The sequence below is a fragment of the Manis javanica genome, chromosome 7, assembly GCF_040802235.1.
Source record: "Manis javanica isolate MJ-LG chromosome 7, MJ_LKY, whole genome shotgun sequence".
Lineage (NCBI taxonomy): Eukaryota > Metazoa > Chordata > Mammalia > Pholidota > Manidae > Manis > Manis javanica.
In genome coordinates, this window is record NC_133162.1 from 73,959,239 (window position 1) to 73,985,082 (window position 25,844).

Below are 25,844 nucleotides of genomic sequence, written 5' to 3' on the forward strand. Positions count from 1 at the left end.
CTCACTTGCTTCCAATGTCCTTTCTTTTTTAAAGCAAAGATGGTTTTAGGATTTTAGGAACAATACAATTTGTAAGAATACAGAAAAATGCAAGGAGGAAAAATTTGTTACTATCAGAGAAAATCACCATGAACATTTCCGTTTCTTGGATGCATTTTAAAGATGCAATGTGGTCATATTAGTGAATAGAAACGGCCCCCCCTCAGTTAAACAGTTATTATTAATTATAACTATGCTCAGGTTGTTGGACACTTAGGAGGTTTCAAATGTGCACTTCAACGCTGGGTACCTTTTAAAGGTTTGTAGGGCTATTTTACATTATTGTGGCCCCTCCTTTGGGAGCTTCTCCTGCCCACCGAGATTAGGGCACAATCTCTCTCACTTTCTGGGGCTCAGAGGCCTCCTCATATAGGATCCCCTCTCCTGCCGTTGGAGGCTCTTCCAATGTGCAGGTGGATGGCAGAGGGAACAGTGATGGGGGACCCCAATGGCGACAACCCGCAGTCCTTACAGCACGTTTGTCGCCTACTTGGGCTGCTCGTTGACCTAGACCTGGCGTCCAGCCCGGCGCGCTCTGTGTCTGCAGGCTTGGATTGGGCACTGCGCAGTCCACCGGCCCGTCAGTGTCGGGTGGTGTCCCCTGGAGGGTCAGCCGTACAGCACCTTCCAGGAGCGGGTATGGTGTCCCCCAAAGGCCAGCGGCTCTGAGGGGCGCGCACGACAACCCAGCAGGGGCGGTGGAGCAGCAGGCGCGGCGGTGCGTGGTCTCCTTGGGGCAGAATCCTCGGAAAGCTTGGAAGGCTAGATCTTTGTTTATGGTCTGAAGTTCATCGACTTTCCCTGCAAATGGGCCATTCCTACCGGAAGGCAGCAACATTGATTATAATCAGTGGATCCAAGGGAACTTGCTACCCCACTTTGCAATTTCGTGTGACATATGTCACACTGTGTGACAAGCTGGCCACAAGGACGGCCTGTGGGAGGGGCAGGGAGTTGGCGTCCACAGGTGCAGCCGTGGCACGCACCGTCGTGAGGGTTAGAGCCGCAGGCTGCAGGAAGGGCCTTTGTGGCTGGCCAGAGCTTGCCCGCAGGCTTGGGCATCAGAGAAGTGCAGCTCCCACGATCTTCTCAGTTCCAGTCTGGCTTCTTTGTCTTCTATGATTGATAGAGGTAAAGTAACCACTTCCTGGTTAACTCTGCCGAGTTACTGATTGCTCAACCATTTTAGGTTTAAAACTGTCCGAATCCTCCTCCCCTCGTTCTTGGGTTGATTCTAACCAGGGAGCACAGGGCTTGACACAACTGCACATCTGGCGCTGGGGCCAGCGTGAGCCCTTCTGAGTGCCCCCGGGGGGTGGTCAGGTGGAGGCTCCAGGCCCAGCCGCAGCCAGGTGGGGCCTTTCTCATGACCCTTCACTGTCAGTTCCCAATCCTTTACTGAGAAGAGGAGGATCAGGGCAGGACTCAGGAAGTGTTGGGGTCTCTGAGCAGATACAGTAAATACACCCCCATATGTCCAAGTTCTGAACAAATAGAGGAATATCCCATGAGAGTGGTAGATGGAGGCCAAAGCATGTCTCCAGCGATGTAGTCAGGGCCAGATGCCAGGCTCCCTTCTCAGGTCTGTTATTCTTCCCTTGGCTTATTCCAGGGTCTTCAGATTCCCACTAAAATGTATAATTCGGCTCAGATTGTGGGGGTGGGGTTGGGGCAGGAGGACTTTGTGCCGGTGGCTTGGCAGGCAGCGCAGGACACAGTGCCCACTCCCCGAGGACGGGGTCCCACTTGCGGAGCCACGGGCAGCTGTGTTGGCGGACCTGACTCGTGGGGGCTGCTGGTGGCTGGGTGGTGGGAGATGGGGCAGCAGGAAAGGAAGGCAGGAAGGAGAGCTTGAGCGTTTGTCTCTCGGGTTTCTGAGATAACTCCTGGTGGGCCCCTGGGGCCTCACCTTCCTAACTCCGGTCAGAGCGGAATCAAACCTCAGCCTGCGTTTTGAGTGCCGTGGGCGTCTTGCTGAGTCCCGCTGGGCTTGAAGAAGGTAGTCTGCACAACATGCCAGGCCCAGAGAGGTCCCACGTTCTGACAGGAGTCGTTGTACGTGGATGAGGAGATGGAAGCTGGTTAGAGCTGATCGAGGGACTTGTCAGTTCATGGTGGAAAGGGGGTTGGCTGAGCCATAATACTCAGCCTTTCCCTTGCAGCATCCCTTTCCCAGGGTCCTAGAGAGCTCTAAAGGGCCTCTGGCCCATTGTACTGCCACACCCCCACCGTGTACCCAGAAAGACCCATTGTCCCCACACTCAGCGCCAGGCTGCTCCTGTGCAGCTGTCATAACACAGATCCACTGGCCCTTACTCAGACAGTTTTGTTACCAGATCTGGATCTCACATTTGCACTTTATCTTGCCTCCACTCCAGGCCCCACTACACGGAGCTCTAGGCATCCCAGGTCCCCTGCTTCCTAGCTGACAGGCACCTTGGGCTTCCGGAGCCTACTCTGTGCCCACACCTGTTTTGCTGTGGGAACTTGACCTGGCTTCTCTCCTTGCCTGAGAGTGCTGGAAATTTCAGACTTGGGGGCAGGGGATACAGATCACTGCTGTTCCTTTCCTCCACGTTTCCCTAGCGAATACAGAGGTTTTGCTTTAAATTAGAGACGATGGGCCTTATAGCTTTGTAAATACCCCTTGGTCTCCGTCTCTGATGGTTTTCCTTCTTCCTCTTGACACCGGGGCACTCATCCCTGGGTCCCGAAGCCTAGAGCCATGTTACCGACTCTCTCCCCGTGCTTCCTGGTTTTAGTAGAAGCAGACACTTTCCTCCAGTGTCCTATTCTCACTCCAGACTCTCCATCCCAGGATTGCACATGCTAATTATGTGCAAAGGGTGTTCATTTCCTAGTCACATAACTTCTGTGAGGTCACAACCTCTGGTAGTGAAACTGAGGCAGGAGGAGGCCAGGCGCTGACCCAGGATCATGGAATCACTCAAAGAGTTTGGCCTCCCTGGGGTTCTCCTGGGCCTCAGCTCAGAGTCCTTTCAGAATCGGAGCTGCTGTGCTCTGCCATGTGGCCGACTGCCCCGCAGAAGGGCTGCCATGCAGAGTGCTTGAACCAGCAGGTGCCAATGACCTCTTTTCTGTCATTCCAGAGTTGGGTAGAAACAAGCTGGTGGGACTCACTTACCGCTTTCTGTTTGCAGAACACCTTCAGCGTCTGGCAGAGCACCAGTCCAGCCTACAACGAGGGGCGAGAACAGCACAGCGCCGCCTCCTTCCTCCGCCCTCCTCCCTCCCATCACCCAGTTCCAAAAGTTGTGGAAGAGAGATCTTTTTGTCATTTACACGACATCTTCTGGGACTCCTGTGAGTTAGTTGCTCGCTAACTTAAACTGAACAAATGATAATCGCAAAACCGGAGAAAAATTGCCACTCAAATTCCTGCTTGGCATAGAACTGTGTATTATAACAGTTTCCAGTAGGTGGCAGGAAGGTGTCGTGAAGGGCAGGTGCGGTGATGCGATTTGTGCAGTGTCTGTTAGCTGGCAGCGGGCCCACCCTTGGCACCTCTGTTAAAGCTGTCTCCACTGAGCTGGGGCTGCGGCTGGGGGAAGACCACGCTGGGCATGACCTTGAGGCTCATGCTGCCTGGAGCCCTGGAGGGAGTGGGTGCAGGGTCCTCCCTTCCACCAGAGCCAGCAGGTGCCCTGGAACGCAAGCCTGGTCCTCGAGACTGCCCTGATGGCTCCCAAGGCACACGGTTTAGTCCAGGGTCCTTGAACCGTGGCAGGTGGGCCGAATCCAGCCACTGCCTGGTTTTGTTTGGCCGGCAAGGTAAGAATGGTTTTTACATTTTTAAATGGTTGGGGAAGAAAACTCAAAAGAAAATAATTTTGTGATATGTGAAAATTACACAAAATTTAGATTTCAGTTTCATGAAGGGTGCTTTATGGGAACACAGCTGTGCTTTTTTTGTTTACCTGTGGCGCTACAGCTGCTTCTGCTCTCTAACAGCAGAGCTGAGAAGTCGTGACACACTCTGTGGCCACAAAGCCTAATATGGCCCTTTACTCGAAACTGTTGCCATCCCCTGGGTTGGTCCTTTGGGACTTCCACTGGCTCCCAACTGTCCTGGTGTTTTCGGGTCTGCAGACATAAGGGGCACATGAGCTTAGGCTGAGATGGAGTGGGAAGCAGTGGGTGGTCTCTGGGACCCCTGGTAGAGGTGGCTGTGGGCTCTCTGTTCCTGGCCATATGTGGGGGCTCAGTGCCTTGGGGGAAGGGTCTTCCCTCCCCTGGGGGAGCTGGCCCCAGGCCTGGCTCCAAAACTCTGGCGTGTGTCTTTGCTCTAGCATCCGTCTGACTGTCCCTGCATCCATGGTGACCCCTGGGCCTCGCAGAATGCTTCCAGCTTTTCACACTCTTTTGCTGAGTTTCTAAGAATATGTAAGGGAAATCCTTCAGGACCCTCCAGACAATAGGGTGATGTTCTTGGTTAAGAGGCGGCTATGCTCCGAAAACCTTGGCCTGCAGCTCCTGGTCCAGCAGTGGTCCAGGGTTCTCCGTGGAAACATCTCCAGCAGACCAGTTTGGTAGAAGTGGTGTCCACAGCCCAGTGGTGACTTCCTGGGCCACATTCTGCCCAAATGATGTGCTTCTGATATCTGACCAATATCCACCATTTGCCAGGAGGTCTGTCTCTACTTTCAAAAAATATCCAAGTTTCAATTTTACAAGGTGGAAAGAGTTACAGGGGATCACCACACAACACAGTGTGAATGCGTTTAATACCACTGAACTGTACACTTAAAAATGGCTAAGATGGTACATTTTATGTTCTGTGTATTTCACCACAGTAAAAATGAAAAAGGAAAAAAATGCAAAAGAAAATATGGTGTTTGAAAAGCTGGAAGCATTCTGTGAGGCCCACGGATCACCGTGTATGCAAGGATAGCCAGGGGGATGCTAGAGCAAAGACACGTGCCAAAATCCAATCACTTACGTCTCCTGTGCTGTCACTTGGTCCAAGCACTGCCGCCGTGTTCCTAAGGATTATTGTGAGAACTTAACCTGTCTCCCTGCTTCACGCTTCCTTGGCTGTGGTCTGCTGTCACCAGAGCAATTTCAAATATCAGAGAGCTCACCGCCCTCTTCTGTTTAAATTCCTGCCATGCCTCTGAGCTCACTGAGAGCAGGAGCTCAGTCCTTTAATTGTGCACAAGTCCTTCTACAATCTGGACCCGAATCTCTGACCCATCAGTTTGCCCCTCCCTCATTCCAGTCTGTTTCCTGTGGCCTCCTTGCTGTTCCTCTGTAGCAGCAGGCATGCACCCCTTGAGAACATTTGCACTGTCAGCTGCCTCTGTCTGGAATATTCCTCCCCCTGGTATTCTTCTAGTCAAATGTCATTTTCTCCATGAGGTTGAGCTTGACTCTCCTTAATGTGGCACCTGCCTTCCCACTGTCTTTGTGCTGCCCTGTTTCTTACACTATATACTTATCCTCTCTGATGTACTGTATGATTTGCTTGTTTATTGTCTGCCATTTATTCTTACTAGGGTTGCAAACTCCATGAGGTCAGGCATGTTTTGTTCATTGATGTACCCCAGGTGTTTAGAATAATATCTGGCACATAGCAGCTGCTCAACACATATTTTTTGAATGAATAAACAAACAAATCCTTGAGAGGCCAGCCTTCCCCAGGACTGAAGACTGTGTTGGAACTATAGGTGCCTTCCCTGCTAATAAACTGTCTCAAAACGGATAGAGGTTGTTGTAACAGGGTTCCTGGCTAGGATCAATGAGGCAGCTTCTTTAAGTGAGGTAGATATTCTTACTATTTTTGTTAAACAGAGGAAGACACCAAGGCAGCCCACGGACTTGAACCCAGGGCTGCTGGCTCTGGAGTCCATGCTGTTAATGCTACGTCATGCCCCTTACCTGCAGTGTGCCACAACCCAAACTCATCTTCTCTCCAGACAAAGTCATTTCCTGCCTATGCCTGATTGGCTTTTTCCTTAGTTGCCCTGCCCCTTTACCCACACTTTTCTGGGAGGGAGTACAGATACTTTTCCCTTTCCAAGGGGGGAACTGAAGCCTAGTTATTTTCAGTAACTTGACCCCAATCACAGTATTAGTAGGTAGTAGAGCTGGCCTGGGACCTGGGCCTTCCCAACTCCACAGCTGTGTCCTTGTCAATAAATAGGGTGAAGATACCGAGTAGATGCCAGTTAGGTCAACAATAGTAGAGGTGGGTTTATATATACAATATAGAGGAAGAATTTAGAAGTCTCACCGGGGCTCTTGCTGGCAGTCTGCAGCAGTTTCCCACGTTGCTGAAGTGTCACATTTGGCATGCACTCCTGGAAAATGAGGAAATATTTCAGTCTTTTTCAATTAAATTCTATGATGCTGTCCCTCTTGCCAGCCTGGTGTTAATTTGCCTCACAATGCTGCACCTTCAGTGGGTTCCCATTTCCTTTAGCACAGACTCCAGAGAAATTCACAATCTGGCACCATATGCCTGAGACTGTTACTTCCCTCCCATGTCCTCTACTCCAGGCTTCGCCTCAGCGTGGCCTTGGATTTCTGAGATGGGGCCTCGGTGCTCTGAGTCTCTGAGCCAGGGGGCTGGGTATATCAGCGGGGCACAGCCTTCCCTTCTGTGTCCTGGGGTTCTTCTTTTACCTCTTCTCATACTGTAGTGCAGTGGAGGCTGTGATGAGCAGGGAGGGAAAGTCACTCTTTCTAAACAACTGTGGGCTTCTTTGAACTCAGCCAAGATTGCAGAGACTTACACATAGCAGGCATTCAGCAACAGGAAGCTCCACAACTGGGTAATTCCTGCAGTGTGGAGGCACCTCATTGTCTGGTCTATTTGATCTTCACACGGGAATCCCCCTGCAGGTAAGACACAGCTCACATCTCCTCCCAAGTCACCTGCCTGCCAGTCTAAGTATGCCTACCTCCGCTGTCCCTCCTGTGACAGCACCTTTCCCCTTCCTTGATGTTCAGGCTCTCACAGTGTGCTCCTCCTATAATTATATTTGCCACCTCCCCTCATCTTACTATTTTTGTCATAAGGAGGCTACAAACTAAAATCAGGGAGAAGAAATGCAAAACAGTTCCTTTCAGAATCAAATGGGACTAGACCAGCACTGTCCAGTAGAAATTTAATATGAGCTAGATTTATACTTGAAAAATTTCCAATAGCAGGTGAGTTTAATTTGAAAAATATATTTTATTTAACTTGATAGGTGCAAAATATTATTTCAACACATATTAATATTAAAATGATCAGAAATATTTTGTTTTCTGATTTGCTGTTCCAGGTCTTAGAAAACTGGTGTGTCTTTTATCCTCAGGGCACATTTCAGTTCAGCCTCGCTCTATCCCAAGTGCTCAGCAGCAGCCTCTCATAGCAGGCGGCTACTGTACTGACATGGCAGGTCTGTGGAGGCTGCAGGCTAAAGGGTGCTGGCTCTAGAGTCACATGGAGCCAAGCTGGAATCCTGGATCTGCCGCTGCTAGGCTATCTAGATTAAGACAGTGCCTTCACTTTTATAAGCTTCAGTGTTATCTATAAAAATGGTGATATTAGTTAACCACAGAGAGCTGTTGTAAAGATAAAATGAGATAATGCACATTCTGGCACATAGTAAACATTTAATAAGTGTTAATTGCTCTTATTATTTTAGCTAGATTTTAAATTTGAACATTCATGTGTAAGACTAGTGATAGTATATTTTCTTGGACCAACTTCATTCCATCAGTGTCCATGGGAGACAAGTTTAGTTGCCATGAGTACTTCAATTGGTGGGCAGTCTTAAAGAACACATCCATGAAGCTGGTTTTAAAAATTTGTGTCCTTTTTAACATTTTATTATGAAAATATTCAAACAGAAAAGTTGAAGGAATAATACAGTGAACACCTGTATACGTATTGTCCAGAATCTAAAATGAACATTTTACTCTATTTACTTTATTAGATACCTATCTTTCTATTGTTTTATCCATCCATAAACTCTTATTTGATTTTTTGAATTTTTACAATTATTGGTGCCAATGTTCATACTGCAAAAGTTAAAAAACCTGTTAAGATGCATTAATTGTGTGTTTTTGCACATCTTTCAGAGAATTGCCAAAATACTGACAACAAATGTATGAGTTTAGATGATTTTTGTAATACAATTAATATTATTGATGTACTGTAATATTTAATAAATAAGACACATACTCTTTTCTAACACCCAGGGAAATATTATGACTATTACTACAAAAATAAGTAAACATGCATACTATCCTTTCTGGTGGCAGTAACTGCAAAAAAGGGAGTCCCTCCAAACTGATCTACTTTGAAAATAAAAACAAAACCAAAGAAACTAAACCACGGTTCTAAACAATGCTTGATTATAGGGAATATCAATTAGGAAGTGCAGACTATTTAGAAATGAATACTACCTGCAGCGTGACATATTATATCTCCATGCAACTCAGAAGAGGGTTCCTGCTTTTAAATGTATTTTAGGAAGAAGTCATTAAACAGTAAAGAAAGCTCAAATTAATGAAGATTGACAAGGGAAAAAAGATGATTCTTTGAAAGTATTAAAATAGATGAACTTCTTGACAGTAATCAAGAGAAAAAGAGAAGACAATATCAGGACTGCATAATGAGAAACAGTGTGGTTCATGAAAGGTAAGGTATTTTAAAAAGAAGAAATTCTTTACAAATATTTTTGAACAATATAAATGAGAAGAACAAATTCTGGGAAACTATAGATTTCTAAACTTGATTCAAGAAGGGTCCAAAAAGCTCCCATAAATATGGAAGAAATTGAAAAGGTGTTACAAAATACTATGAAAATAGTCACTATCTTTCAAGGAACTGATACTTTCTATTATTTAAACTGTTCCAGAACACAGCAAAAGATGAAACAGTCCTCATTTCTTTGTAAACTGTGAACATAACCCTGGTCCCACATTGGAAAAAAGAAGAGCATGAAAAGTAAAATGTGTAGGGTAGCCTCATTCATAAACAAAGGTGCAAAATCTTAGTTGAAATGTTAACAAATCAGTGTTCATAAAGAGTAGTAGGTACTGACCAAGAATGGTTTGTCCCAGCCATGCAAGGATAGTTCAACAAAAGGAAATTTGTTAACATTATTTGCAACGTTACTAAGGTAGAAACAAACTAACCCCCTGATCTTCTGAATAGATGCCAGAAAATACATTTGAGGAGTTGTAAAACTCTTACTTGAGGATGTCCACTGGGTACAGTGCTTGAAAGGGTAAACAGATGCCACTAAACAGTTGTCACAATGGCCCTTCATTGTCCCCAAGTGGGTAAATGTCTATTGGATTAAATTAATGTGTTCTTTAACCCCTGATTCTGCCTAAGTCAGTTAAGAAACACCTCCCTCCATGGATATGCAATGGGGAAATGACAGCCTCTTCAACAGCTAGTGTTGGCAAAACTGGACAGTAACATGTAAGAGAATGAAACTGGATCACTGTCTAACCCCATACACAAAAGTGAACTCAAAGTGGATCAAAGACCTGAATGTAAGTCATGAAACCCTAAAACTCTTAGAAAAAAACATAGGCAAAAATCTCTTGGACATAAACATGGGCAACTTTTTCATGAACATATCTCCCTGGGCAAGGAAAACAAAAGCAAAAGTGAACAAGTGGGACTCTATTAAACTAAAAAGCTTCTGTACAGCAAAGGACACCATCCTTTGGTGTGGAACAAAAAGGCATCCCACAGTATGGGAGAATATATTCATAAATGACATATCCGATAAGGGGTTGACATCCAAATTATATAAAGTGCTCATGCACCTAAACAAACAAAAAGCAAATAATCCAATTAAAAAATGGACAGAGGATCTGAACAAACACTTCTCCAAAGAAGAAATTCAGATGGCCAACAGGCACATGAAAAGATGTTCCACATCGCTAATCATCAGAGAGATGCAAATTAAAACCACAAAGACATATCACCTCACAGCAGTTAGGATGGCCAACATCCAAAAGACAAACAACAGTAAATATTGGCAAGGATGTGGAGAAAGGGGAACTCTCCTACACTGCTGGTGGGAATATAAATTAGTTCAACCATTGTGGAAAGTAGTATGGAGGTTCCTCTAAAAACTAAAAATGGAAATATCAATTTGACCCAGGAATTCCACTCCTAGGAATTTACCCTAAGTATGCAGGAGCCCAGTTTTAAAAAGACATATGCACCCCTATGTTTATCGCAGCACTATTTACAATAGCCAAGAAATGGAAGCAACCTAAGTGTCCATCAGTAGATGAATGGATAAAGAAGATGTGGTACATATACACAATGGAATATTATTCAGCCATAAGAAGAAATCAAATCCTACCATCACAACAACATGGATGGAGCTAGAGGGTATTATGCTCAGTGAAATAAGCCAGGTGGAGATAGACAAGTATCAAATGATTTCACTCATCTGTGGAGTATAAGAGCAAAGCAAAAACTGAAGGACCAAAACAGCAGTAGACTCACAGAACCCAAGAATGGACTAATAGTTACCAAAGGGAAAGGGTCTGGGGAGGATGGATGGGAAGAAGGGATAAGGGGGAGAAAGGAGCATTACGATTAGCATGTAAAATGTGGTGGGGAGAACATGGGGAAGGCAGTATAACACAGAGAAGACAAGTAGTGATTCTATAGCATCTTACTATGCTGATGGACAGTGACTGTAATGGGCTATGTGGTGGGGACTTGATAACAGGGGGAGTCTAGTAACCATAATGTTGGTCATGTAATTGTACATTAATGATAGCAAAATAGAAAATAATTTTTAAAAATTAGGTATTCTGTGTACTTGGATTGATAATATAGCATTTTACTGTGAAACACACATGAAGAAAAAAAAAGAAACATCTCCCTGTCTTCAGCTCTGTTTATTTACATCTTGGAGAACATTTATATTGTTTTTGTCAATTTTAACCCCCAAAATGCAGGACCTACAGCTATTTTACCCCTCCAGGATAGAAGTGGAGTTACAGGCTCTGAGATTCCAGGAGGTACATGCTTCTGTGCTAATGGCACAGAGTCTTCAGGCAAAGTTAAGACAGTGCTCATTCCAAATGGGAGACTGTGAGCAGGGTCCCAAACTGTGCAACACACATGGTCATGCTTTGACCTTTCTCGTGATGTGGGGTAACTGGAGGATTTATACAAATCGTGTTTTAATTGTAGCATAAGTTGTTAATTTAAACCAGACAAATGCCCTTGGGGATTCTTCATTCTGTGGAGGGGTTTTTATAAACTTCCATGATTTTTCACCAAATTCTCCCATGTTGACTTTTGTTGAGACATTGCAATATTTTATAGTTTAGACTTTTTCACCTTTGGAAATAAACCAGACTTGGAAAAAAAAATCTTTTGTGAGAATTTTGGATGAATTTAGAAAGCTGTGAAATCAGGAATGCTAATTTAAGGAAGTGCAATAGACGGAGTGCAGCCTGGGCCTGGGTCAGTCAGCACTGGGCCTCCTGATGTGGGCCGGGGCTCAGATGCCTGGAGGCTGTGGTCTTCTGGACCACTTGTCCATGATGAGCCCAATGGGATGAACAATCGACCTTGGTTTTCATGGTACCCAGCACAGAAACATTTGGCAGAAAGGGACCCCATGAGAATTCAGTTAATTTCTCTGAATTTTTAATTAGATCAGTAAATAGTTTCTGACAGAACAGCGCACCAACTGACTTCAGGCAGAACTGGCCCACTTGCACATGGCAAATTTATCTCAAAGGATCAAAGGATGTGTGTCATGGACACAGTTAATCAACTATTTGGTGTTTGCATCCTGAAAAACTCCCTCAGGGGCAGAGCACACACAGTGGTTAACTATGCTGCCTCTACTGTTGCCCACATTATCTCTTGAACTTCTCCCTTTTTCTGTTTCCTACCCCCTGGGATGAAGCTGAGCACCCACCCCAGTTCTTGCTGTGGATGGGATACAGAAATCTTTATTGGAATAGCAGGGTCTCCTCTGGGCAAGAATGAAGGTGCATGTCATCTGGGACAAAGACAGAAGCTCAGAGCTTCATGACATTGCAGAGTCCCTGTGCCAACCAGTTCTGGAACTGTCTTAACTCTTGGACCTCCACTTACATGTATTAATTGTTTCGAGCAGAGCTGAGTTGGGCTTTCTCTTATGTGCACTGTTAAAGCTCCTAAGTAAGAAACAGTGAGAATTATTCTCCGTAGTTTTCTGAATGTATGACTCCTACTTCCCTTTCTATGGACTCTTTCCTCACGTACAGCCTTAAAGTAAAAAATCTCCCAAGCTAGCCATTTCTTCCTTTAAATTGTTTCTTTTTAATGGTGTTTTTAAGCCCTGGATCATGGAGTAGATAGCCAATATTTACTGTGCATTTGCTACTTGTTGGGCACTTTCAGAAGCATTTTTTTTTGTGCATTTCATACAGTAAAACAGAATGCATTTAGAAGGGGTAAGTTTGCCTTTTCCCCAAGAGAATATTTCAATTATTCCTAGTGTGGGTGGGTAGTTAAACTCTATGTATGTATTTATTAACTAACACCTACTCTAACCTTCTATTCAAATGGCTCTATAGTGCTCTGAGGCCAAGGCTGTCAGTCCCCAATTTTAAAGACTGAGGTAGAGACAGGTGCCTGAGGCCACACATTGATGACAGGGCTGGACCCAAGTGCAGTCCCTGGGACTGTGCACTTTACCTCCTCCGTGCGGGTTTGACAGGACATGACTGGGCTATTGCTGCATCTTTATCCAGATATCATGGGCAGGCTAAGCAGAGAGGTGAGTTTTATGATAAATATTTGAACTAACATTATCTCTTTGTAATTGAAAACACGATTAATTGTTATAAGTGCCCCTAAAGCACTATTCGGCAATCAAGAGCAAAAGTAATGTGAATGCTTCTGAACCAAAGACTGATTACATAGTATTTAGATTCTTTATATCTTCACTTTTATGTACTTGACCTGTATAAAATGTGTATTAAATATATAATAAAATGTATATTAAAGTAGATATGTTAAAAACCTTTCAGAACACTGGTTTATTTTAGTTTGCCCTTATAATTCCTGTAGGAATAATTTTATGTGTTGACTTAGAATGTTATTTGGGCCTGGAACCTTAGTAAGGGTTAAGTGTCCTTTTTGAAAAATTGTCAAAAATTTTTTTATTAGAAATATTTTGAGTTGAAATATAGTTGACAGTGATTTAACAATTGTATACATTACAAAATGCTCACCACTGTAAGTGTAGTTACCATCTATCACCATCTGAAGTTATTATAACACTATTGACTATATCCCCTATGCTGTGCTTTCATCCCCAATACTTATTTTATAACTTGAAGTTTGTACCTCTTTATCCCTACTTCATCTGTCCTTTTAACCTATGGCAACCACCAGTTTGTTCTCTGTATTTGTGAGTTTATTTCTGTTTTTTCATTTCATTTTTTTGGATTCCACATATACATAAAATCATATGATATTGTCTTTCTTATTTCACTTAGCATAATACCCTCTAGGTCCATCCACGTTGTTGTGAATGGCAAGATTTCATTCTATTTTGTGGCTGAGTAATATTGCATTGTATATTACACATCTTTATCCATTCATCTATTGATGGACACATCACAATATGACCATCTTTGTGCCTTTGTATGTCTTTCCTGCCCCTAGAATTCTATGTTGTGTTTATTGGGTAAACATTAAAAAACTATTGAAGATTTGTGATTACACCTTTAGTAACAGACCAAGAACAAAGGTATGACATGGCTTCTTTAAAAGATTGTTTCTTCCTTGTTTATTCTTTATTTGCCCCAACAAACAAACAAGCAAACAAACATGGAGACCAGTGGAGGACCAAGGAAGGGCAGTTACTATCTGTCAACATAGGAAGATGTTACGGAATCACAGGCTATAAACTTCATGCCATCCCCATGATCAATGTATGTTATGACTGAGAATTTTTGTGCCCCTTTATCCCCTTCACCCTCTCCATCCACCCATCCCAACCCCTCTCCTATGGTAACCACCAATCATTTCTCAGTGTCTCTGAGTCTACTGCTATTCTGTTCCATTTGTTTTGTTCTGTTTTTACACTCCACAAGTAAGTGAAATCATATGGTGTTTGCCTTTCTCTGTCTGGCTTATTTCACTTAGCATAATACCCTCTGGGTCCATCCATGCTGTTGCAAATGGTAGATTTCTTTCCTTCTTATGGCTGAATAATATTCCATTGTGTATAGGTACTATGCCTTCTTTATCTATTCATCTATTGATGGACACTTTGGTTGCTTCCATGCCTTTGCTATTGTAAATAATGTGGCAATAAACATAGGGTACATAGATCTTTTTGAATCAAGGATTTTGTTTTCTTTGGGTAAATTCCTAGAAGTGGAATTACTGGGTCATTTGGTATTTCCATTTTTATTTTTCTTGAGGAACTTCCATACTGTTTTCCACAGTGGCTGTACAATTTACATTCCCACCATCAGTGTAGGAAGGTTCACCATCTGTTCTAGACATTTAACAAATACTCTTTCACATAAATGAGCTTATCTTAAAACCTATACTTATATATTGACTAGGGAAATAGTTATCTACTTTACAATTTGGATTTTCCATACGCTATATTTCAGACTATTCCTGACCCAAAGGGACAATCTAGGCAAAGTATAGTGAATAGACATGGAGGTAATATGAGTTTCATATTTCCCCAAAAACCACTGTTCTCCACAGTTTTGTATTAATATAATGGCCTCAGCTTTCTTTTGGTTGGTTTGCACTGGTCCTTTCTTTGACTTTTAGGTTTCTGAGATTTCACTTTAGGGATCTCTTTTACAGTTGGGCTTGAATTTTTTGGGCCAAAGTATTGTTGACTCTGTGGTTCAAAATGATTTTTCTTGGTATGATCTTTTTAGTTGCTGTTTTTGTTTAAATCCATGGTAACATAGTTGAATTACTGTTGGGAGTAGCCATTTCACATAACATTAAAAAATATTGGCCAAATCTGTTTGGCATAGCACTTTACAACAGTAGGATTAAATTCTCTTTAACGAATGTTTTAATTGCTGAGAAATGAAAGGAACCTGGGAGGGCGTCTGGAGGAGTCTCGGCTGGTGTCCCTGTGCCTGTTACCAGGTGCTCTCAGTGCCGTGAGGAGCTCTGGGGGGCAGGAGGATACCAGGAACCAGTCCTGCCAATTCGGCATGTGGCTTCTGCAGGTTCCTGACTGTCCACCTCTCCCCTCATGCCTGTTGGACATGGCGGGACTCACTGTGTCTCTATCCCCAGAGTCCAGTCAGGATGAATTGCATGGGCCCTTGGTGAGGGAGCAAGGAGCCTGGGACGGGACTTCCGCTCCCTTCCCAGGACGTGTCTGCCTACACAACTGGTCGGTCTCCCATGCAGAATTGCTTCAGTGCTCATGTATGCAGTTCAAAATAAGTTGTCACTTGATTCAAAGTTGTTATGCTTTATTTTGAAAATTAACATGCGACAAGTGTGACTTCCCTGGGGTGTGCGTAGTTCTATGAGACTGAACACATGTACACACTGTCCACTATCAGGACCCAGCACCTTCCCTCCCTCCAGAAACTCCCTGGGCTGTTCTGTCCCTTAGCCTCAGCCCCTGGCACCTACTGAACTGCTCTCTGTCACTATAATTGGGTGATTTTGAGAATGTCGTATAAACGGAATCAGGGTACATAACCTTTGGGACTGGCTTCTTTGCCTCAGCATAATGTCTTTCAGATTCATCCAAGCTGTTGTGTGTATGATAATGTGTCTTTTTGCTGAGTGGTATTCCATGCATGGTATGGGGACACCACAGTTTGCTTATCCATTCAACCACTGAAGGAAACTAGGTTTATTTTCAGCTGTTGGTGGCTATGAATGGAGCTGCTATGACCACACATATAGGTCAAGTTATTTTTAAAAAGCTCCTTTTTATGAGATTTCTTTTAAAGAGGTTTCTTTTTGAGTATCATTGCTTCCTGTGGAGATTTAAAAATGTTCCTGTAAATTCTTTGACATTCTTCCCATTAAAGGTAGTATCTATGCCTCTTTCCTCCAAATCTGCGTGGGCTGCCATGAACAGTAGTACATCGCAGAGGTGGTGCTACGTAACTTTGGGACTAGGTCGGAAGAGACACGCGGCTTCTGCCTTGTTCACCAGAACACCTGCCCTTGGAAGCCTGACACCATCTGAGAAGTCGGCTCCTCTGAGTCACCGTGCTGGAGAGGGTAGGGCTGGGCTTGCTGGCAGCTGCAGCTGAGCCGACCTCCAACCTCCTCTATGTTGCTGGACACGAGTGAAACCAGCTTGGTCCCTCCTGAAGAGTCACCTGCCAGCTGAGTACCGCCAAGTGACCTCTGGAAAGCCACGAGGAGCAGGAAACCCCCCAGCAAACTGCCACATTTCCTGAGCAAAGAAACTGGGAGATATAATACCATGGCTGTTGTTTTACCCAGGAAGTTTGGGTTTGTGGGGTGAGCCTCTGTGGATAGCTGGAATGCTCCCCAGTGTGTTACGCTTCACAGGAACACGGACTGTGTTCGCTGACATGCCTAAACCTTTTGCTACAGTGGTGATCAATAAGCATCACTTCTAGTTTTTAAGACTGATTTCCATGTTGTGCTTGGCAAGGCACCTTAATAATGCTGTGTGATGGTGATGATAAGGACGTGGAATTACTTTAACAGTTACCTCGGTGATAAGAAAATTATCCAAAAGCTATCAAATGCCCTCTTTTTACTAATGGATTCACCACCTGCTGAAGCTGGAAAGGGGGTTAAAAGGCCTTGTATTGCATTCATGAATCAATCAGGCAGGCTGTGAGGTCTGAATGTAGGAGGCTCTGGCAGGAGTGAGGATTTGGAATCCAATGTCTGATTTCCAGCTCCAAGGGGATCAATCCAGGCCTCTGTTCACGTGAACAAAGTGTGGATGGGCCGCAAAGCACCACTGGGTGGCTCTGTGAGCCAACTGTGCATAAGCAGGGGTCTAGCCAGGCAAGCAAAGGACCTGACTCAAATAGCTGGCACAGAAAACAAGTGTCTTTACACAGTTCTGCTCTGTGATCTCAGAAGACATTCAGGCCTAGCTCTTTGGTTAAACCCAAGTGTAAGGGTGTTATGGAAAAGGAGCAATAGGAGAACAAGAGTGTGCTTCTGGAAAAAAGACTCCACAAGGCCCAAATTAAAACAAAATCACTAGAGTGACAAGTGACCCTAAACTGAGGTGGAGAAGGAGTAGAACTTGAGGAATCCTCACAGATCAGAGCAAAAGTAAAAGTGCTGGAGATTATGGGGAAGAAGATATAAAGGAGAAAGATGGAGGGCTATGAGGAGTTTCTTTGTGTTTTCCATTTCTTCTTATTTTAGTTCTGGTAAAATAGACATAACATAAAATGTACCATCCTGACCATTTGTAAGTGTGAAGTTCTGTGGCATCAAGTACATTCACACTGATGTGCAGCCAGCACCACCATCCACCCCTAGAGCTCTTTGCATCTTCCCAAACTGAAGTTCTGGGCCCCTTAAACATCAACTCCCCTCTGCCATCTCTGGCACCCACCATATTGCTCTCTCTGCTTCTATGCAGTGGCTGCTTGAGGTAACTTCAGGTACCTCGTACACTAAAATTATATGGTATTTGTTCTTCATGAGTCGAACACCCTATTTCACAAGTATAATGATCTCAGGGTTCATCTGTCTTGTAGCATAAGTCAGAATTTTCATCCTTTCCAAGGCCGAATAATATTCCATTATAGACAGACACATTTTCCTTTTCCATTCACCAGTGGATGAACACTTGGGTTGTTTCCACCTTTGGCTATTGTGCATAATGATGCTGTGAACATGTGTGGACACGTATTTCTTGGAGACTCCCACTCTCAGTTCTGTTGGGTATATGCCCAGAAGTGGAATTGATGGATTATAAGAGAGTTCTATTTGTGGAGCAACCACGATACCATTTTCCACAACAGTTGCACCACTTCTGTTTCTACCAACAGTGCATAAGGGTTCCAAATTGTCCACGCTCTTGTCAACACTTGCTATTTCTTGTTTCTGTTTGTTTGTTTTTTTGTTTGGTAGTAGCCATCCTAGTGAGTGTGAAGTGTGGTAGAGGTTTCTTTTCAAGCTACATAAATGTTACTGTATTGATTTTACCGTAATGATCTGATCGAGGGGGAATTGGAGGAGGCAGAGAGGAGCTGCTGGGTGATTGAATAGACAGAAGTGTCAGAGTCTAATCCTGGGTGGAGAGCATCCTGGCTAAGAACTCAGAGGCAGGAGGAGAGGCAGAGCAGATGGGCACATATGCAGGTGGGGGGATTGCTCTTCCGAATACTCGGTCTTCTCAGGGAAATAAAGGCCACTGTCCTAGAGGGAGCATTTGGGGAAGGTGCTGGAAAGTTAACGAGAGAGTAGAGGGTATCAATAGTTGCTAAGGTGAGTGGAAATGTGAGGTCTGGGGCTGCAGGGGTATTTACTTTCAGGCAGTCCTGGGAAGCCCCTGAAGATGCTTGTGGTCACTAATTTGAGATGCCACCTGTCCTTCCCAGGCACATTCAGCTGCTTGGGTGCAGGCAGTGAGGTGAAGAGAGTAGGATTAACCATGTGAATGCACAGAACTGAGAGAGGGACAAGGTCCTTGAGGGCATATTTAAGGCAGGGCTTCAGTTACAGGTCATGGAATTCAGGCTGGGGACCAGGACAAGCAGGCGACAGTGGTAAGGTGCAAGACTGAAGCACCCAGTGAGGGCAGGACTGTCAGAGTCAGGGCACAGAGGGCACCATGGGTGTCAGGAGAGGAATGGAAGTGGTTGGTGAGCATGTCCTGGCTGACCCGAGCTCCTAGGGTGACTCCTGTGATCAGGACAAAGTCCACGAGTCAGCCACCGGCCCCAGCCCAGTCCCTGGCCCCAGGAGTGAGTGTGTGTGCAGGGATGGTGGTTCTGGAGCCCACCTGCCCTTGGTTGACATTGGTGTGCGGGCTGTCTGGGGTGCTCCACCTCCCCTTAAATCTCTGCAGAGAGCCTGCCAGTAGGCACGACTGCTACTGCCCGTCATTATTGACTCCTTTGCACCAAGTCTTGTCAGGGGAGGGGAATAAGAACTGGAAGCAAGGCCTTGTGCCCAGCACAGCTCCTCATCTCCTCATGCGCTGGCCTCTAGCACAGAATGCCCGCTCCCACCTCCACCCGCCTGCTGAACTCTTGCATTTTCCCCTGACTCAGGGCAGGATACATGGTTCACCTCATGGATGCACAGGGACACTGGAAACGCCAGGCCCAGGTGCCCAACCCGCTCTGCCCTTGAAGGAAACAGATATCTCTCTGCAGCAAGTCCAGGACCTCTGGAGAGCTGGGGTTGCATTTACTAATGATCATCACAATGGGGAGCACTCTTTGTGCCCAGGTGGCCACCATCCACCTTGGCCCAAGTGGCTTTTGTCCACCACCATGTCCACCTGCCTCCTCCGACAATGGGCCACATGCTCACTCCTGCTGGAGCCAGCCACAGATATTGGGAATGTGTTTCTTCAATGGAGACTGAGAAGCTGACCATGCCTCTCAGCAGGAGAGCTTCTCTGGGTAATAAACCCTGGTGGGGAAACTGGCTGCTGGGGGACGGCTTGCTCTGGTAGGCGGTGGCTTCCAGATGCTGGTAAGGTGGTCAGGAGGAGTGGAGGGTGGGGGTTCCCTCTCCATGTCCTTGCTGCTGCCTTAGTGGAGGGGGACCTCTGACTGCTTGGATCTGTCCCCAGGTCCCAGAGGGGGTGCAGTGGGATAACATCTCTTTTTGACACCATGTGCTCTCTGCTAGCCCCTACTCCTTGGGACAGAAGCCTGGCTGGTGGTCTTGGAGTAGTGAAAGGAGAAGGAAGCACTCACATGATTAAAAAAGAAACATTTTTTTATTGTGGTAAAGTACACATAACAGAAAATGTACCTTTTAAATCATTTTTATTATACAGTTCAGTGGTATAAAGTGCATTCATATTATTGCAACCATCACACCCTCCCTCTCCACAGTTCTGTTTACCTTGCAAAACTGAAACTCTGTACCCATTAAATAAAAACATTCCATTCTTCCCTCCCCCCAGCCCCTGGAAACCACCATTGTACTTTCTGTGTCTATGGATTTGACCAAACTCGTATGTTGAAACCTAATCCCCAACATGATGGTATTTGGAATGGGAGCCTTTGGGAGGTGATCAGGTAATGAGGGTGGAGCCCTTATGAATGGGATTCATGCCTTTATGAAAGAAACCCTAGAGAGCCCCCTGGTCCCTTCTGCCATGTGAGGACACAATGCACCAGGAAGTAGGCTCTCACCAGACACTGAATCTGCTGCCATCTTCATGTTGGGCTTACCAGCCTCCAGAACTGTGAGATATAAATTTCTGTTGTTTATAAACTGCCCAGTCTGTGCTATTTTTGTTATAGCAGCCTACCGGAATGAAGACCTGTAGGCACCTTGTTTCAGTGAAGTCATACCATACTTGTCCCTTTGTGACTGGCTTACTTCTCTTAGCATAAGTCTTTAAGGTTCATCCCTATTGTGGCATGTAAGAATTCCCTTCCTTTTTAAAGGCTGAATGGTAAGCCATTGTATGGATATACCACCTATTGTTTATCCCTTCAACCACCAATGGACATTTGGGTTGTTTCTACCTTTTGGCTGTTGTGAATAGTGCTGCTGTGAAAATACGAGGACCCATATCTGTTTGGATCCCTGCCTTCAATTCTTAGGGGTGTATATACACAGAAGTAGAATTGCTGGATCCTATGGTAATTCTGTGTTTAATATTTTGAGGAACCACCATTCAGTTTTGCATAGAAGTTGCATGATGTTTTGGAAGTGGCATATATTCGACATACTTTTTAAGGTAATATTTTTGACCAAATGGTTGTCCTAACCATGGTGAAGAGCTGCCAGACCCTGGGAAGGTGGCCGGACAATGGCATTCTTTTTCTTTCTTTCTTCATGTCCCTGCCAGGCCTGTGCCTTTGATGTCAGCTTGGCTTCTATAAGGAACTGAGGAGAGGCCCTGGTGTGGCACTCTGGGGCCTGGCGTGCCCTTTCCTTAGTGCCCACTCACTCTTTTTTCCTAAAAGAAACATAATTTCTATGTGGGTCTCCCTCCCTCTCTATATAGCTGTCACAGTAAGTTGAATGTTTCTCGTTTTGCTTTGGGGGGAAGCAGCGGGATCTCAGGAGGATGCAGAAGAAATGGCTGTAGACCAGCTGCTCAGCAAGAAGAAAGGGCCATGAACTGCTAGGATTTTGGAGGTGTTGAGCCTCTCAGAGTTCTGGGCCCTATTTTACAGATAAAGGGGCAAATACTGCTGCAAGGAGGAGAATATGAAAGAAGACAGTTCCAAGGAAACAACATGCAAAGACGTGCTTAACAGTCCCAGAGGAGGACAGCATCAGTCATCCTGGGTTCCTGGCCTGGGGCTACTCGTGGCATTGTGTGGACACTGCGTGGGCACTGTTCATGTGGACAGTTCACATTTTCCTCCATGCATCATGGATGATCCTATAGGTTTGTTTGCCTGTGTTGACTGAGGCAAACTGGGAAGTTTGTCTATTTAGTATTTATCTGCTGTGTGTTGAAAAGAGAGGTGGGGGCACAAGATTAGGAAACCTTTAAGCAAGGCTTTAAGAGAGCTAGCTTGACATTCAAAATCGAACACTTAGATGCCTGGTAATATGAAAGTCTTGCCAGTTCTCATTACAACACACATTGCAACATGCCTCTCTGCTCGTAAATGTCTTTTCAAGGTCACGTCAGCCCGGCCTGATGCCTCTGTCACTTGACCTTCTGCCAATGCCCAGCTGTGAATCAGTGGAGCCAGCTGCCCTCTGCCTCTTGCTCACCTGCAGGTAAGGGCTGGCCCAGGAACCAGGGGAGGTACAGGATCAGTTCAAGGACCAGTGTGTGGTCTTTACACTCCACTGCGCACGGGCCTGTGCCTGGCAGCCTCTGCTTTCTCACAGAAGCCCATGCCACCCATCCACACTCTCCTCCAACCTGTCCCTGCCTCACCCTTCATCCCAGTGCCTCCGTGCACCTCCTACCTTGTGTAGAAGTGGGTTCTTGCAGTTTTCTTCCAGACCCATAGGTGCCCTTGCCAGCTGCTCCTTCTGTTCTCAGGTCTCTGAAGCAAAGGTGCTGCCCTCTTACCCAGGGATGTTCCTTCATCCTGGATCTTGATGCCTCATCTCCTTTCTCTTAGATACTTTGTTTCTTTCCTGTATTGAACCCCTGACTTTCCTGAGCTCTCAAGTTTCCTTCTTTGACCCCTTCCCACAGACTGTGAGCATGTACAAGTTCAAAACACCAGCAGCAGCAAAATGGGGGAAGAGAGCAAAAATGCTCTTGCTCTGCAGCCCGGCTGAGAGCAGTCTCAGCTTCGCAGGCAAGCTTCTGGCAAGAGAACCTGGCATATGCTGCTCCTCTCCCATTTCCCCTTTCATCACTCAGTGCAGAGTTTACCCCCCCAAACTCCACGGGAACCGGGCGGCATCCAAGCCCCAATTACCAAGATGCCTGGGAGATTTCAATGGTCTCCTCACCTGTTCTTCTTCCAGCCTCTGAAGGCATGGCCTTCCCCTTTGGCCCCAACAATCCTGTGGCTCCCAGCATGGTGGAGAGAGCACGCACTTTGCAGTAAATGGCAATCTTAGCTCTGCCACATATTGGCTCTGTGGTTTTGTCACTGAACGGCTCTGAGAGTCACGTTTCTCATCTTTGAAAAGGTGAGAGTAGCAACAATGGACAGTCTTTGGAATGACTGATAAGGCACAGAGAGAAAGTACTTGGCACACAGAAAGGTGTGTACCTCACGCATATCTTTGTTCTATAAACTGTAGGAACTAGGTGCCCCATGAGGCTCTGCTCCCTGTTAATTTGCCAGATGCCCTTTTTGAGTACCTCACACCCCTTGGTGTTCTCCTACCATGTACCTGTTTCCTGACCCCAGGGGGGCCAACCTGGCTTGCCTACTGGATCGTGGCCCTGGATGGTCCTGTACTCACAGTCAGGACTGAACTCCTTTCCTCCCCGACATCTCCTCTTCCCTGTTCCTAGTCTCAGTCAGAAACCACCACCTTTGGCTCCAGCTCCTCACCCTTTGCACTGGGGTCCCTTCACTCCTATTACGGCACATCTTTGGAACTCACTCTCCTTTAATAGGCCTGGGATTACTCTCCTTTCCTTATTTATATTGTTACTTCCTTAGTTTAATTCTTCAAGAACTTGGCATTTGCGTGAGGCACTTCCTCTCTCTGAACTGCCTTTCTCTTTTCCTCTGCCCATCAGATTCCCACCGGTCCCCGGCTCAGTGTCACTTCCTGGACTCGCTGGTCACCCCCTATGCTGGGTGCCCCCCTTGTCTCCCATCACAGGCCAGCTGTGACAGTCTGTTCTCCGGCAGCTGGACCCAAGCTGCTCAGGCCGCCACCGCCTCTGCTCCCCATGCATGTGGAGAATCCCCAAAGGTGCAAGGAGTGAGTTAAATGTTCAGAAAAATACACCTGTGAGTAGCGCATTTATCTCAAACAATATTCATATGATAAAAATTAAATTGAGGAAGGAAAAGGCAGCCTCTGTGGACTCTGGCCTGTGATGTTAACAGGCATGATGACACATGATGTCAAGCTGAGCTGGAGGCTCTGCTGATGAGTTTCTGGGGCCTCCAGTGATGCACTTGTGTGAACAGGCTGAGTGAATGACATTCACGTACTGGAGCCCGATTCTTCCTGCCAGGAGGGTCCCGTGCAGCCAGCGGCCCTGCAGGCAGGGTGCGCAGTGAATGGTGAAGCTCCCTGACGTGGCAGGGAAGCAGGTCCCTGGCCCCGGAGAGCCCACGATAGAAACTCCAGGGCCCCTTGTCAAGGTTGTCAAGGCCATTTCTGTCTTGAGTCTCCTTCTGCTGTGTGTACCTCCCCAGGCCAAGCTCCCCACACCACCTGATTCTCTTCCAACCCCTGGCTGCTCTGGCCTCCATGCTCCTGAGACCTCTTTTCTCCAGCATGCTTTCAACCTGTGGGATTCTTTCTGCCAGCTGAATGGCTGATGCAGACGTTGGTTTTGAAACAGTCAGCACTGTGACTGCAGAGCTCTGACACACAGAGGGGCTGGGGGGATGCAGCACACATGGCTGATCCTGACCTGGGACTGACACTCCTGGGCCCCTTGGACTTGCCCTTTGCCCCCTCCTCTCACAGCTCCCCTTGGCCATTCAGCCACACTCTGGATTGTAGTCTTGGGGCCGTTGGCTCCTCTGTAGTGATTTCAATGGTCAAAAAGCACTGGCAGGAGGATTGTTATAAATAGATGGTGCATTAAATACCCTGTGGATAGTCCCATCGAATGACCTCATCCCTTAAAGGAAATAATTTGACCACAGTATGAGGTTGTGGTTACCGTTAAATGACAGTGGAGTCCCAGGGACACCAGCATGGCAGCAAGTGTTTGTGAAGAACTCCCAGGGATTAAAATCCAAGCAGGAAGCACAGAGAAGGAAGCAAGGAGAAGGTTAGCCAAAGGTTTGCTATAGGTAAAGGCATGGTCCTGCCTTTGCTATAGGTAAAGACATGGTCCTGCCACAGCAGAATCACCCAGTCTGCTCCTTGGACAGGGGTAAAACCAGACTGGGCTTTGGCTCTAAAGCCCACAGGCTTAGAGTAGGTAGCTTTCCATGCAGCCAGGGCACGCACAGCATCCTGTCTTCCTTGCCTTGGGTTTAGCAGCTTTTCTTTCTTCTGGGTTTACAGGTTCTTTTGCTGAGAATATAATGCAATAAAGAAGAACTACAGATTACAGTCTCCATTTTCTTCCTGCCACTGGGACTTCCCAGCAGGGTAAGAAGACTGTTCCCTTTCTCTCTTGAGCGATTTCTTGGGGACACCTAGGCTCCTTCTGTTCTGTTACTGGCACTGTGTTGGTAGAGATTTTGACTCTTTGCACTCTATCTGCCGGCCTAAGAGAAAACCCGATGCTGCCCATTTAGCCTCACCTTTGCAGCTTGATGGCTTCAGCCACACCCTCGATATCCCCAGTCTTACTCAATTTGATCTACTTTCCATGTCACCACTGGCATGTCCTCAATGGGACATGTACATGAGGGTGTCACTCTTTGGCTCTTGTCCTTTGCTGGTTCTTTGCCTATGAAATGGCCTTCAGATTTCTGAGTGTGCAGCTCAGGGACCCACCCCACCTCCTTACACACCACCTACACTTCAGTCTCTACGACTGAGAATGTCCTTATTTTCCACCCCACCACATCCTCTGTAAAATGCTCTGACCTCTCAGACTGCCTTGTCACAGAATTATTTATGGGTGTGCCTTAGCTCTTCCAGCAGTGAGTGGCCTCCTGCATTTTATTAATTTTTAATTTCCCCATGGGAGCTAGCATGGGGCTGTGTGTGTGTGAGTGTGTATGTGTGTGTGTGTGTGAACGTCAGTGTATATGAGTGTGTGAATGTGAGAGTGTGAGTGTGTGTGTATGGTCGTTATTGATTTTCCAGGCTCGTTTTGAAGAAAATTGATTCTGCCTCATCAAGTTATTTCAGGTAAATAGAAAGGATCTCAGCGTGCTTTGCTATAATCCAGCATCATTTTCAAAAGAGAAATAGTGTCATTCATACTCACTCTTGCCATTTATGATAAAGGCAAGGAATCCTATGAAGCTTGATGATAATTGATTTGAGGAAAGCAATCTATTACAGTGATTACATTACATTAAGCTGAGAACACTTAGTTTTGATTTATTTTGAATTAGACATCTAGAAA

At 45.8% G+C, this 25,844-nt stretch overlaps 1 long non-coding RNA gene across 1 annotated transcript in view; it reads left to right on the forward strand.

Moving 5' to 3' along the window:
* Nucleotides 1-3,629: 3,629 nt before the first annotated feature.
* LOC140850587 (uncharacterized) overlaps nucleotides 3,630-25,844 on the forward strand; it is a 204,334-nt gene continuing 182,119 nt past the window's right edge. Inside the window, exons 1-4 of the long non-coding RNA XR_012133529.1 lie at nucleotides 3,630-3,831; nucleotides 21,830-21,931; nucleotides 23,370-23,586; nucleotides 24,827-24,913. This is a non-coding gene — a long non-coding RNA (uncharacterized lncRNA). The remainder of the gene's footprint in view (nucleotides 3,832-21,829; nucleotides 21,932-23,369; nucleotides 23,587-24,826; nucleotides 24,914-25,844) is intronic.